This window comes from Pantherophis guttatus, chromosome 5 (genome assembly GCF_059756535.1).
Source record: "Pantherophis guttatus breed Tessera chromosome 5, ASM5975653v1, whole genome shotgun sequence".
Classification (NCBI taxonomy): domain Eukaryota; kingdom Metazoa; phylum Chordata; class Lepidosauria; order Squamata; family Colubridae; genus Pantherophis; species Pantherophis guttatus.
The window spans coordinates 27216332-27230566 of record NC_142067.1 but is presented as its reverse complement, the minus strand read 5'-3'; the positions used below and the strand labels follow the sequence as shown (position 1 = coordinate 27230566).

The 14235-nt window shown below is 38.9% G+C and overlaps 1 protein-coding gene across 2 annotated transcripts in view; it reads left to right on the top strand.

Moving 5' to 3' along the window:
• Positions 1–14235, top strand: part of DCLK1 (doublecortin like kinase 1) — a 160872-nt gene that overhangs the window by 63943 nt on the left and 82694 nt on the right. The window lies entirely within an intron of this gene.

Here is a 14235-nt window from a genome sequence, read left to right as displayed (position 1 = left end):
TGGCTCCGTGTGCCACCTGTGGCACGCATGCCATAGGTTCGCCGTCACAGCCCTACACTCACTGGCATTAATTTATGTATTTATTATTAAATTTATTTTTTGCTTAAATTTATTTAGCCACTTATCTCCCTTTCATGATTCTGCAAGCAAACTCAGAGAGTGCCAAGAACTCCATAATTGAACCCTAAGCTACACATATTTTTTTTTTTTTGGAATGACCATAGTTTAGGATAGGAGAATTAAATTAAGCCCTATTAAGAGGACCATAGTCATGCCATGTTACCTTCAAAGTCCTTACAAATAGACATTAATTAAATGAAGCCAGAAAGATTGTGTCAAAGACAATCATAGGACTGATCCCAAGATTTTTGGTTCAAAAGTACACACCAGTCTTTTCCAGCCTGGACATGTTCCAGATATGTGGACTTTAACTTCTACCTATTAAGGTAGCTACTGAAATTACCCTGTTGGAGGGAGAGTTTAATTCAGAGACTTGAAATTTCAGCAAATCAAAAAAGGTACGAGGTTCTTTATGACAGCTAAAAAACAAACACAAAACTATTTAATAAAACTGTTTAATAATGCCAGTTGGGTTAACTGTTCTATTGTGGTTTCTATGCTCACAGAGTCAATATAAGGCATTATATGCTGGCTGGTGGGTAGAATGCATAACAGGAATACCAACCATTGTGGAAGTAGGATGCTGGAAAATATTATTTGATCAAGCTTTGCCAATATGACATCCTTTAACATGCATTTGTTTATATTATTAAAGGCAGCCTAGAAAGCAGATCCATAATTGTCACATTTGTATAACATACACATAGCTTTTACACCAAATTACTGTACACCCCCCCCACTGGTTATTAAAAGAGATGAATAGTACCTGATTATTCAGAGACAGAAATATTTGAATATCTCATGTCATCTTAATTTGCTATCTTGAGCCTAGTTTCCCTAGTGCCAATATTTCTTGGTATAGTCTGACTGGCAGCTGACACGATGCCAGAAAAATCTTATTTCTTTTTCAAAATGTAATACATCAGAAGTGTCATGTTTAACCACCAGGCTTTTCTAACCTTGATTACTAAGGCAGAGAGGAAGACGAATTAAGATCCATCTGTTGTGATTTATGGAACACTGGTTAAATAGTTTTTTGAGCTGTGCTCTGGAAGCTGGTTTGTTCACCATCCTGCATCAGGGGAAGGCACCTTTCCTGGTACAAAACCATCCTTAGGCATATGAAAAATCTTCTGTATTATTGCTGATTTTAACAAGCGAGTCAGTTCTCGGATGTCAGAAACCTGCAATCTGTACCAAATACAACATGATTAATTAGTACATTATCTTGTGGCAACAAGGTCTGGCAAACAAGCCATTACATGAATCACTGTATGGGACTCTGAAGTGGTTTTTTTCACCCCTTTCAATATAAAGGCATCCCAAGGACGGTGGCTTGTAGAGAATAAGAAGATTGGGATCTACTTGGGTAGCTTTTAATTGTTTTAATGATTATATAGCACAAAAGAATTTTCCCAGGGCGCTCGTGAAGGTCATGCCTTAACGTAACTTAACCCTTTTATTCAAGAATGCATTCTGCTCAGAAAAGAGTAGTGAACCCAGAACCTTGACTAATTTTATTTTCTTTTTGCCAAAGATGGTATCCAGATATAATTCAGCTCTAAGATAGGACTGTAATGGAAAGGGTTATTCCAGTGTAAGGACACAGCATATCTCAAACTGGCAATATGATTTTCTTGAGGAATTGCAAGCAAATTTGAGGGGGTTGTAGTCAATTGAACTCGGCCCGGATATGGGCAGCCTTCATTAGCCTGCCTGAAGTGAATTAATTCCATTCACCAGACCTTTTCGTTAATGACCTTTGCATTCACACCAGAAGCTTTTTGCCTTAGCCCAAACCCTGTTTCAGTTCACCACCCAAAGCAATTCAGCCAGGACCAAGATGCTTTTCATCTTCCAAGATGGTGCTTCTCCTGGACATGTACTGGCATGCATGCCCAGACATCCTGAGTTGACTGTTCTCTCATCATAAGTATCATTCTTTTGCAAAAAGGGCAGCCCAGTGGAATGGGCCCATTTCAGCCCTTGATGTAGAACAGAACAAGAAACAACTTCGCAGAAGTTAAAAGCTACTTTTATTAAAATGGACTATAGCAGTGATGGCGAGTGCGCTCGTCTGGGTCGCAACCCAGAAGAGGAGTTGCCGAGGTCTCAAGCGTGCACCCCAAAATGAACTTCTGGTTCCTGGCGCACGCATGCACACCAGCCAGCTAGTCTTCTGGGCTTCTGGCGCATATGCACACATGACGATCAGCTGGCTGGCACACATGATCACGCAGGAAAATGGAAGACCAGTTCTTCCAGTTTCTGGCACTGCCACATGCACGAAGGCCAGCTGATCATCGCGCGCACATGCACGCCAGAAACCCAGAAGAGGAACGGGAAACGCAGCGTGTGCCAGGAGACATGGCTCCACATGCCATTTTGGGCACGTGTGGCATAGGTTCACCATCATGGGACTATAGTAACAACATTGCAAGTTTGATTATACTTTACCAGCTTCTTATGTGATTTAGGAGGTTGTTTGAGACTTTTATGTATACCTTCTTGTTTTGGGCTTAGGTTATGTTTTGCTTATCATTGCTTTGGCTATTGTTGCTGTGTTGATGTGACCAAACCCTTTTCTAGAGTGGTTTGATGGGGCTTAATAAACACAAATTAATAATCAACAAGAGAAATAACCTTTTCCCCTTGGTGAAGCAACCCATAACTCTATATCCAGTTTCATGTAAAATGTCATTTCATTTATTTAATTCTCTTCTAATACTGTAACCTTTGAGTATTGAAGGATGAGTTTACTTGACTAGTGAGATAAACCCTTTGTCAATCTGGCATCAGAAGAAAGAGGCTGTGCCACTCCTTCCCTCTTATTAGTTCAATTCAGATATAGAATTTCACTTTGTGGATGCATTGAAGAGGTACAATGCATTTAATAAATTTACAGAACATTTCTAAAATTCTGTTTTCACTTTGTCACTATGGGGTACAGAGTGCAGATTAATGAGAGAAAAAAATGAATTTCAACAACTGTAGAATCAGGCTGCAGCATAACAAAATTGACAGAAGTAAAGGGGGGTCTGAATCAGGGGTGGGTTCTACTTACCTTTACTACCAGTTTGCAGCGGGGCCGGGTGCACGCGCTCGCTTCGCTCACACATGTGCGCACTCTTCTGCGCAAGCACAGAAGCGTTTTGATGACGTCGGGGTCAGTGGGCGGAGCCGGTTTTACTACTGGTTCTATAGAACCGGTGCGAACCTGGGGCAACCCACCACTGGTCTGAATACTTTCTGAATGCACTGCATATGTATTTTTGCAACAACACATCATTTACATTCAAATTTCTGGGGATTTGTTGCCAACACTTTAATTACATGGCACAGTGAAGCTAGGTGAAATCAATTTTGTAGTATTTTGTATTGTCTGACAATGTTTTTTTCAGAGTCTCAGATGAAGACTTTTTTCCCCAATCCTTTCTAGAGAAGTTGGCAATTGGAGTCTACACTTTTTGCATAGAAAGTAGGTGCTCTAAAAGAATTTAGATTGTGCCATGACTCAGTGCTTAATCATTCATATTTGTTATCTTATTTCCTATGACTAAAATCTTCTCAATTTCTCTGGAGCAACCAGAGCCCAAATAAATCACATACGGGGATATTGTTCTATGATTGAATTTACTGAACTTCCATTTTATTCTTCACTGAATCTGAAGTCTCAGATCTGTCTCATTTCTTTAGTTTGAAAAGAAGACAATAGAAGTCTTATCATTAAATGAATTAAAATTAAGCCTGAATGAGTTTTTGTGTTAAGCTAAACAACAATTGATGCCCTATCTTTCTTGCTTAGGCTTACAATATATGTTCTAAAGCTCTGGATGACGACAGCTTTTTCTTCAAAAATGTCCACACATTTTTCTATAATGGCAATATCTTTTTGACAGTAGCTTTAATTATTCAAAATCCATTTTTTCTTTAATAACGGCATCTTTTTGACAGAAAATTTTAATTATTCAAAATCCATAATTCATTAGCTTTTAGAAAGTGCAAAACTTTCCTGGAGGCATTTGAGGATAATATATTCCTCCTTAATATTCATTAACTGCTTTTTAAATGGTGCAAGATCTTTTGAAAAAACAAAACAAAACTACAATACAGCAGCTGAGAAGACTTACAAAAGCCATACTGGAAAACTATTTCAAAACTGATTAATACTGAAATTGATTAATAACCTAAAATAAAATGAATAAAAATGTATACATTTCCCAATTGTGGTTACTTGTTACTTGTAGACTAGGATAGAAATATAGAGTTGGGGGAATTCAAGGTTTATTTTCCCAAGAGATACTCTAGTATACCCAAAGTGCTGCCTTATGAAACTTGACTCTGCTTTCTGAATATCCTGAAGGGCATTTAACTGTTGGCAACTCTTCCCCAAACTGATGCCCTTCAGATGGGATGAAGTCATGGAATGCTTAGCCAGCTTGATTCTGCATTCCTGCTATTTTATTCTCCTTCCTTATCCTGCCACGACTTTCCTGTTTTTCTCGAAGGGTAAGGAAGAAAGATCCATCCAGTTCTATATTAAAACAGCTGTAGCTGCTGTCTAAAACAGGGGTCCCCAACCATGGCAACTTTAAGACTTGTGGACTTCAACTCCCAGAATTCCTCAGCCAGCTTTGCTTTGCTGGCTGAGGAATTCTGGGAGTTGAAGTCCACAAGTCTTAAAGTTGCCATGGTTGGGGACCCCTGTGGACTTCAACTCCCAGAATTCCTCAGCCAGCAAAGCAAAGCTGGCTGAGGAAGTCTGGGAGTTGAAGTCCACAAGTCTTAAAGTTGCCAAGGTTGGAGACCCCTGGTCTAAAACATAGGTGTGCTAATTAACTGATTTAAGGGTACTGCTATGGCCCATTTAAAATTAAAGTGCTTTCCAAAGCGAATTGAAAGTGAATTGAATGAGATACTTCCTTTGAAAGGTTGTCACCACTCAAAGCATTAAGAACAATAATTTAAGAAAACTGGTGTAAAGGCCTGTAGAGCTGATCTTAGAAAGAAATGAGTAACTATTAAGCTGTGCGCTTTGAGAAAAGATTAGTCAGTCTTGAGAAAGTGAAAAGTGTGAGGGAAAACCCCCACTTTAATTGTAGTCCTTGACTTACAACCACAATTGGGAAATGTATGTTGAGTCGTGCCTGATTTTACAACCTTTTTTTGCTATGGTTGTTAAGCGAATCCCTGTAGTTGATAAATGTATCACATGGTCATTAAGTGAATCTGGCTTTGCTCATTGACTTTGCTTGTCAGAAACTGGCTGGGATGTCAATATCAATTACAACCCCTGAATGCTGCAACCATCATAAATACCTTGCCCAAGCACCAGAATTAGATCACTTGACTATAAAGACTTGAACGTCTTTCAAAGTTCTATCTTACTACAATAAAGAGCATTTCCAAAATCCTGCCATGCTTGCTTCTTGGCCTGGCCTACTTTGATGGGCTGAAAATCAAACTAAAAAAATGTTTATGTATCTATTGTATGTGTATTTCAGTAGTGGGTTTCACTTACCTTCACCACCGGTTTGGAACTGTGATCGTGTGCGTATGCGCTTGCTTCGCTTGTGCATGGCGCTTCTGCACATGCGCAGAACATCCGTGATGACGTCCAGGTGGGTGGGTGGAGCCTCCTGCCACCACTGCAACCAGTTCGCCTGAACCGGGGCGAACTGGTAGAAACCCACCACTGGTCTATTTCATTTATGATCCTACTGCATTAACTATCTTTTTGGATGTTAATAGACCAAAAAATACAATAAACTAAATGTAACTTTGAGTATAACATTCTTATTTCCCTATATCCGTGATGGTGAACCTATGGCACGCGTGCTACAGATGGCATGCGTAGCCATATCAGTGGGCACACCAGCTCAGCTCTGGGGCGCATGCACGCGCCAGCCAGCTGATTTTCAGGCCTTCTGGGCCCACCAGAAATAGGGAAACAGGCTGTTTCCTGCCTACGGAGGGCCTGAGGTGGGTGGGCAAGGCCCGTTTTTCTTTCTTACCTGACTCCAGATCCTCTCTATGCATCTGCGGAGGCCTGGAAGGGCCCATTTCCCAACTCCCGGTGGACAGGAAGTGACTTTTTTGCTGTCCCCAGCCTCCAGACTCCTAGAGAGGCTCTGGAGGCTGGGGACAGCAAAAAAGTCACTTCTTCTCCCACCGGGAGTTGGGAAATGGCCCATTTCAGGCCTTCTGAAGGCCTTCGAGGGAGTGGGAAAGGCTGTTTTCGCCTTTCCCAGATGCATAGAGAGGATCTGGAGCCAGGTAAGAAAGAAAAACGGGCCTACCGGGCCATCGCATGCCAGAAGCGGCGGGGAGGGGGGTTGCATGCGCAGGACAGGGTGCATAAAATTATGGGTGTGGGCACGCGTGTGCACGAACCTCTCCTGGCACGTGATGACAAAAAGGTTAGCCATCATTGCCCTGTATACTCTTTCAATTATGGTCAGTAAACTTTTTTAGTCTTTACAATTTGAAATAGTACTTTTAATTTTTAATTCCATTTATTTGGGTATCACTTTTATATCTTACCATAAATGTGTACAAATTCTTGATGGGAAATTCGTTTTCAAAATCCAAGGATCACAGGGATATGGCCAGTTATAAAATATTGTTGTGATTAGAACTGACATTTTGTCAATTCTAATCCTATTGATAAAAGGTTTGAGGGGTAAAATAATTCCTGTGAGCCTCATGTAGCCTCAATATGTGTACTCTGCACCTTTTGAAGAACGGTGGCAGAGTCTGATTATACTATTAAAGCAGGGATGTCAAACTCAAATCGTCACAGCGGCATCACATAATGTATTGGGACTTTTTCCCCCTTCACTAAACCAGTGTGGGCGTGCCCAGCATGTGACGCATCCAGTCTGTGGGCCGGGAGTTTGACAGCCCTGTATTAAAGTATGGCTAGGCCATCATATTTTTGCAGTGCAATCTTCAGATTTTAGATAGAGGAGGAGTACAAAAATGTAAGTGGAGAGATGCAAGGTGCCATACAGACTGTAGTATTCCACCCATGCTTGAAATAAAAGTTGTGCATTCTTCAGCTTACTGTATAATGTAAAAAGTTAGCAGAAGCAGGAACAAATCTGTAAAAGGTTCCTGTAGAATCAAACGCAGGACCCAAAAGCCAATAATTAAGGCTCATTACAGTATTTATTTACTGGTCACTGGAGGAATTCCCTCAGTGGTAGGATTCACAAATTTTTACTACCGGTTCTGTGGGCGTGACTTGGTGGGCGTGGCAAGGGAAGGATTCTGTAAAATCTCCATTCCCTCCACTCCAGGGGAAGGTTACTGCAAAATCCCCATTTCCTCCCAATTAGCTGGGACTTGGGAGGCAGAGAATAGATGGGAGTGGGGCCAGTCAGAGGTGGTATTTATCAAAAATTCCACTACAAGTTCTCCAGAACTGGTCAGAACCTACTGAATGTCATCTCTGAATTCCCTCCAAAAAAATAATGGGAGGGGATTCAACAGACAAAAGGATGCATTCATGTTTAGGCTTTTCAGGAAAGAAGAAGAAAATGATATATATGCATAGGCGATGTAACCATGAATATTCATAATTAGCAAACTTCAAGTTACTTCCCTGCCCATCTGTTACTATCCTCAAGAAAGAATTATTATATTAATTATAATATATCAATTGTAATATATCAATTACACTGCCATTCAGTTTTGATAAAGCACACTTGAATTGTGAGTCGCCCAGAATCATTTGTTGAGATGGGAGGCTATATAAATGAAATAAATAAATACTGAAAATTGAGGACTTAAGGTTTGCTCAGTTAGCACACATTCCTTCTATGTTTGTACCTTGCTAACATGCTCCCACTCCTCCCAAAAAAATTTTCTCACAGTCCTTTGCATTCTGTCCATATGGGACCTCAGCTTCAGAGAAGGCAAACCAAATCATTACTTAGCAATTACCAGCCAGTTATCAAAATACATATTATTATAGTATAAGCCTCTTCTTCCTTGGCAGAAAAGACAAGGGCCATTTCATAAGCTTTCCTTAAGCTTCCTTATCCTTTTTCTACCTTAAGCAAGGTAGAAAAACAGAATTGACAGCAGCAGCAACACTGGCATTGCTAGCAAATGCTACTGCTGCTATAGACATGAGTAAAGACTTAGAGCAAGTAGAAGGTAAATCCCATGAAGGGAATCCCAGGGGTAAAATCCAAAAATTTTCCCTACTGGTTCTGTGGGCGTGGCTTGGTGGGTGTGGCAAGGGAAGGATATTGCAAAAACTTCATTCCCACCCCACTCTGGGGCCAGCCAGAGGTGGTATTTGCCGGTTCTCTGAACTACTCAAAATTTCTGCTACCGGTTCTCCAGAACCTGTCAGAACCTGCTGGATTTCACCTCTGTTCCTAGGTGTCATATACAGACTTCACCTCTTAGGTAGGTATATACCACATAGTCATGCTCACAAAACACAAAGAATCACAAATGAATACAATTTTAAAGAAGTAGGAAGCCAAAACCAAAGAATTTCACCAACTGTGGTGGTCAGAAAGGAGCCCCATATATAGAAACAGAGTTCAAGTTGACTTCTGTTCCATTTTCCTTCCCACCTTATGTAACAGACCACTGGCCCCCTCCTTTGAGCAAGCTGGATCTCCAGCTGCTTCTTGTTAGTCAAATTTACTATCATGTTGATTTTCATTATCTGTGTGAGAAGGCAATGAAATCCTCACCCCCCAAGCAATGGGGTCAAGGACAGCAGCAACTGGAAATACTCAAACCACCCAAGATGTAAAAGATAGATAAACAACAAAACCCCCAAAGAGCCCCCCCCTCAAATTCCCCTGGACTTGAGATAACAAGCAAAAATGACCAAACTGTGGTGGTTGGGGAAGCCAATTTGTTTCAATCACATGGGGGAATAAATAGAATTAGAATGTTCTAGGAGGGAAAAATGTTAAGTTTCCAAACCATCCAGTCTCGCAGAACCTTTACTAGGAAGCAGTCTTACTATGCCCACCATTTGAATTTCCAAAAATGACATAGCATCAAGGCCTTCAACTATGCTTGATTGAAACACTTGAAAACCAGAATAGCAGATATACTAGTACTGCTTGCCAATACAAAAACTGTTGTTATTTTGCTAGGTTAGTAGTTAATTGTTTCAGATAAGAGGGATGTGACAATCGACAAATCTAGTAGACTCTGATTTTTATCAACTGTCTAGTCGTGCTGAGTTTTTTGAACTAGCTTGCTAATCAGTCTTGATGAAGGTGCCTCTATCTGCTGCTGGCATATCCTATTTTCTTGATTACTGCTCTTGAGTTCCCTTTCCAAATTACTTGGGAAGTTCTGAAAGTACTTCCCATGGGAACTAACTAACTGACATTAAACCAAGTCTGAAATTTCAGTTGAAAGATATGTTACATGCATTTCTTCAGTCTTTCCACACAACAGTAACTCCATGACATCATACACTATGGTGAGAGACAATGATTGGCCTACAGTCATCTAAGAGTTCATGTGTGAAAGATGGATTTGAAACTCTATCTCATCAGCTAGTTCAATATCTCAAGCAATACATTCTGCTGGCTTTGAGATCGGAACAGGTCAAGTCTACTGTTCTGTGCTTGGTATTTCACATCAGCTAGTCCAAATTCTAATATGTATTGCTTATCAAGTCTGCCTTTCTTCTGGCAATGATTGATCAGGCATAGGTACTCCTTATTCTTTGCCATTAGAGTAAGCCAACTCTAGGATCATATATCAATGCAAGGGAATGCAAGAAAAAGACTAGGTACATTAAGTACATGAGATATATATATATTGGCTAATTTAAGAATGTAACCCTGTGGTTGAAATTATACCTCATGCTTTTCCATAATGTGGTTGGTTTGCTTCTTTGGCTTAATTAAATGTGTCAACACTCTGATTTTTAAATTATGATTGTGGAAATCATGTACCAAATCATTGACCAAAAGATGGCAGCAACCAAACTTTTGTCAACAGAAGACATCAAGAAAAAGCATTCCTCATTGTGCAAACAGCTTTTAATTGATAAATAATATATTTACCGAAATGGAATAAACTACTGTCCTTAATGGGTTCATGCATAGAGCATATTGTGCTTACTTTCTTTCACTAATATTCTTTTTATTGAAATTCTATAGAAAAGGTCATCCTGAAGGTATTTTCTTTCTAATCCCTGAAAAGTTTTGTCAAGGATTACATTGTTACCCAATTCACATTCTGATATTTTGTTAGAAGCACGTTGTTGTGAGATTGATGCTGTCCCTAAAACAAAGTGAATTGGAAAGATTGCATAAGATGCTTTTGGCCCTTGGACAATTGGCACTTCCTTTGTACTTTTGTTACTTGGATAGTTAACCTTATATGACTTCATCTTCTTCCTCAGAGAACTGTGTCTGCTATCTCTCTCTCTATGTGTAATAGTATAAAAGAATTAAAAAAAAATATGGTGTATAAGAACTGATTGAAACAATATAATTGTGGAGATAACTTTCAAGACATAAGTGCATTTAAACCTCGTATTATAAACCTAATTCCATATTATAATGAAGTAGATTTTTTGTTTTGTTTTGTTGTATTCAATATAGATTTGAAATGGCATTGAGGTGTCTGATCTGTTTTTCTGTTGACCTTTTGCCAAGGTGAGTCATATCTCACAACCCAGTTATTATTTAATAAGGAAAGTGCTTAATTTCATGAGCTGGGAAGCATATCAGTAAAACATGATATTCAGAAAGCAGCCTGAATTTCTGAGAGGACCACAATAAGAAAAAAAGTCAAATTCAACAATAAAAACCAAAAACCATTTTCAGCTTTCTTGAATATCCCATGGCATCTTGCCCATTAGTGTTTATCATACTGTGCCATAATTTTATGGCAAAGTGTGGTTGCCATATTGTTATTATTGTTGGCACAATATTAGCTTTATGTGTTATGATAAATTATTTAATATTGTTGGCACAATTTTAGCTTTATGTGTTATGATAAATTTAATCACACTTTATTGAATAAACCACACCACTGATTTACCACAGTGTGTTATGGAATACCAAAATACATATTATTGAACAGTTGTCTAAACTCAAAAAATACTAGCTTCTGTACAATATGGGAAAAGTATATATACCCTACTGATCAAGCGAGAGATGCTTGAAGAAACTTAGAAGAGCATTCCTAGCACAGAAATAGTTTGAATCTATCATCTAAAAAGATAGTGTGTTCTTCTTTGCTCCATGCCTTCAAGCAAAGGCTCTGGATAGCTATTGGTCAGGAAGTTTTCATTTAATCCAGCAATAGGCAGCGAATTAGATTTGACAGTTTAAAATTACTTCTTATAAATCCTAAACCATAGTATATTTTATTTTTTTAAATTTTATTTTACCAAGTAAAATATGGGGTAGAAAGTAGCAGAATGTATAGAAGTGGTGGGATCTGCTAATGGTCCATCAACTCCATCCAGTGTGATACTCCTCCATAGGGGCCCCAAATGGCAGAACCAGGTTCTCAGGCTCTTGGAAGGTCAGGAAGGTAAGAGTCAATCTCACCTCAAAGGGCAAGATACTTCAATGGGATGGGGCCATGACAGAGAAGGCTCTCCTTCTGGACCCTACCAGCCAGAATTCCCTGACTGATGGGATCCTCGGTATTCTTTCTCTGTCAGTGCATGCGGAGCAGGCCAATTCTGTTGGGGTAGGATGGTTCTTCAAGTAGCCTAGATTCATGCCATGTAGGGCTTTAAAGGTGATAGTCAACACCTTTGCCACCTGGAAGCAAACTGGCCCGCCAGTGCAGCTCATGGAAGACCAGTGTAATATACAGTAGTGGCCAAAATTGTGGAAACCTTTTGGGAAAAGTGTATGTTTGAGGTTTGATGGCTAATAACACCACTTTTTGGGGGTGGGGGGGAGTTTCAAGATAATCATATTCAACTGCTTGAATGGCCTTGGAATAGCCCAGACCTTAACCCAATTGAAAATCTATGGAGCCAACTAAAGAAACTTGTTAGTCAGAAGCGACCCAGCAATAAAACCCAGTTAATAGAAGCAATCATTCGATCTTGGTTTCACATTATAACAGCTGCAGAACTAAAAGACTTGGTTCACTCCATGGGAAGACGTTGTAAGGACATAATTCATGCTAAAGGTTATCCAACTAAGTATTAACTGACATGGTGATAATTTTTGTATATCTCGTTTTTTCTATGGTGATCATTTTTGTATAGCTCGTTTTTTCTACGTGTTTTCCTTTTCTTCTTTATACTGTAACTGCTATTCTAATAGCAAATCCTTCATAAATGTTATTGCATTCCATTCTTGATTAAATTATCTTTCCATTGATATATAATTTTATGGTACTACTAAAAAAAAGTGGTGTTATTAGCTAGTTTTAGAAAATACACTTTTCCAAAAAGGTTTCCACAATTTTGGCCACTACTGTAGGTCATTCTATAGGCCCCAAAGTCACTGTACTCTACAGCAGTTGTAGCTTTTCAAGGTAGTGCTGTGTAGAGCGTATTAGTTCAGACACAAGATGACCAGGGCTTCAATATTTGGATTGAAAGGAAATGTCCCATTAATAAAACTCTGAATTTCCCAAATACTTGTTTCAAAAGAGAACTTTTCCTCAGGACTATGTTCTTATTATCACGTCATACCCCATTTCGTGCAATTTGTATTTTTAAAATGCCAAAATAATTATAGATCCTTGAAAACTGTATTTTACATTGGTTTTTAATGAGAAAATTACCAAGGGTTGTGGAAACTTTCAGTAGGTCAGCAGTTCAATTGTGTGTAGAAATTACTTCTTTTATTGTGGAATTCAAGAGAACTTGGAATTCAGTGTAGACAAGTGACTGTGCATGTAAAACAGGCCTCTGTTTACTTTAAATTATTTTTGACATGCCAGCACATTAATTAAGAGAAAAATGAAATAAATGAACAACCCCTTGCAGGCACATGGGTTAACAGTTAAGAATGCCACAGTTCTAATTATCATCTCAGCCTTAACAAACCAGTGCTTGGAAGTGAGGGTTGAAATCTGTGAACAATTTAGAAAAAGGTCAATTAAAAGGCAATACAAGGACAGAATGGATTATTTAAAAAAAATGCTTTTGGCCATGCTGTGCAAAATTATGCTAAGAAGCCAAACTAATTTAATAGTGTTATTGAACTTAATATATGGTATAAATGATTAAAAATCAATTCTGATTTTGGCTCTATGGTTATCAGAATCCAGTATCTTTTTGTATTAAATCAACTTGCATAGCAATATAAATCTCACAACTAGAAAAGGCAGTTCTATGCAATTGTTTCTTTTATTCAAATTCATGCACCCTTCTGATCCATTCTAACTTTTCATCAAGGTGTTGTAATGCTTTCTAAACAAATGTTACCAAAATAGATGTCGATGCTAATTAAATTAAAGAGAAATTGCACACACAGATACACAGGATTTCAGGAAGCAACATTACTATGCGGTTTAGCTTCCATTTGCTTCCTTTGTTCAAAATAAAAACAGAAATATTTTAAAAACAGCAATTTAAAAAGAAATTCCTAAAAAAAATCTTCTTTAAAATATTTTCTGTACTATATTGTAAGCAAGTAATAATGGAACCATAATTTCTTCGTCAAAGTATTTGTTCATATTTTCTCTCTTGATGCCATTATAGGGTTTTATACCAGCAATATTGCAGGGACGTGGTGGTTCAGTGGCTAAGACACTGAGCTTTTCGATCGAAAGGTTGGCAGTTCAGTGATTTGAATCCCTAGTGCCGCGTAACCGGGTGAGCTCCCGTTACTTGTCCCAGCTTCTGCCAATCTAGCAGTTTGAAAGCACGTAAAAAATGCAAGTAGAAAAATAGAACTACCTTTGGTGGGAAGGTAACAGTGTTCCGTGCGCTTTTGGCATTTAGTCATGCCAGCCACTTGACCACAGAAACGACTTTGGACAGCGCTAGCTCTTCAGCTTTGAAACGGAAATGAGCACCTCCCCCTAGAGTCGGGAACGACTAGCACATATGTGCGAGGGGAACCTTTACCTTTACAAGCAATATTCATGACATCATGGTCATGAACATGACATAGTACAAAAATTTAAGGAAGA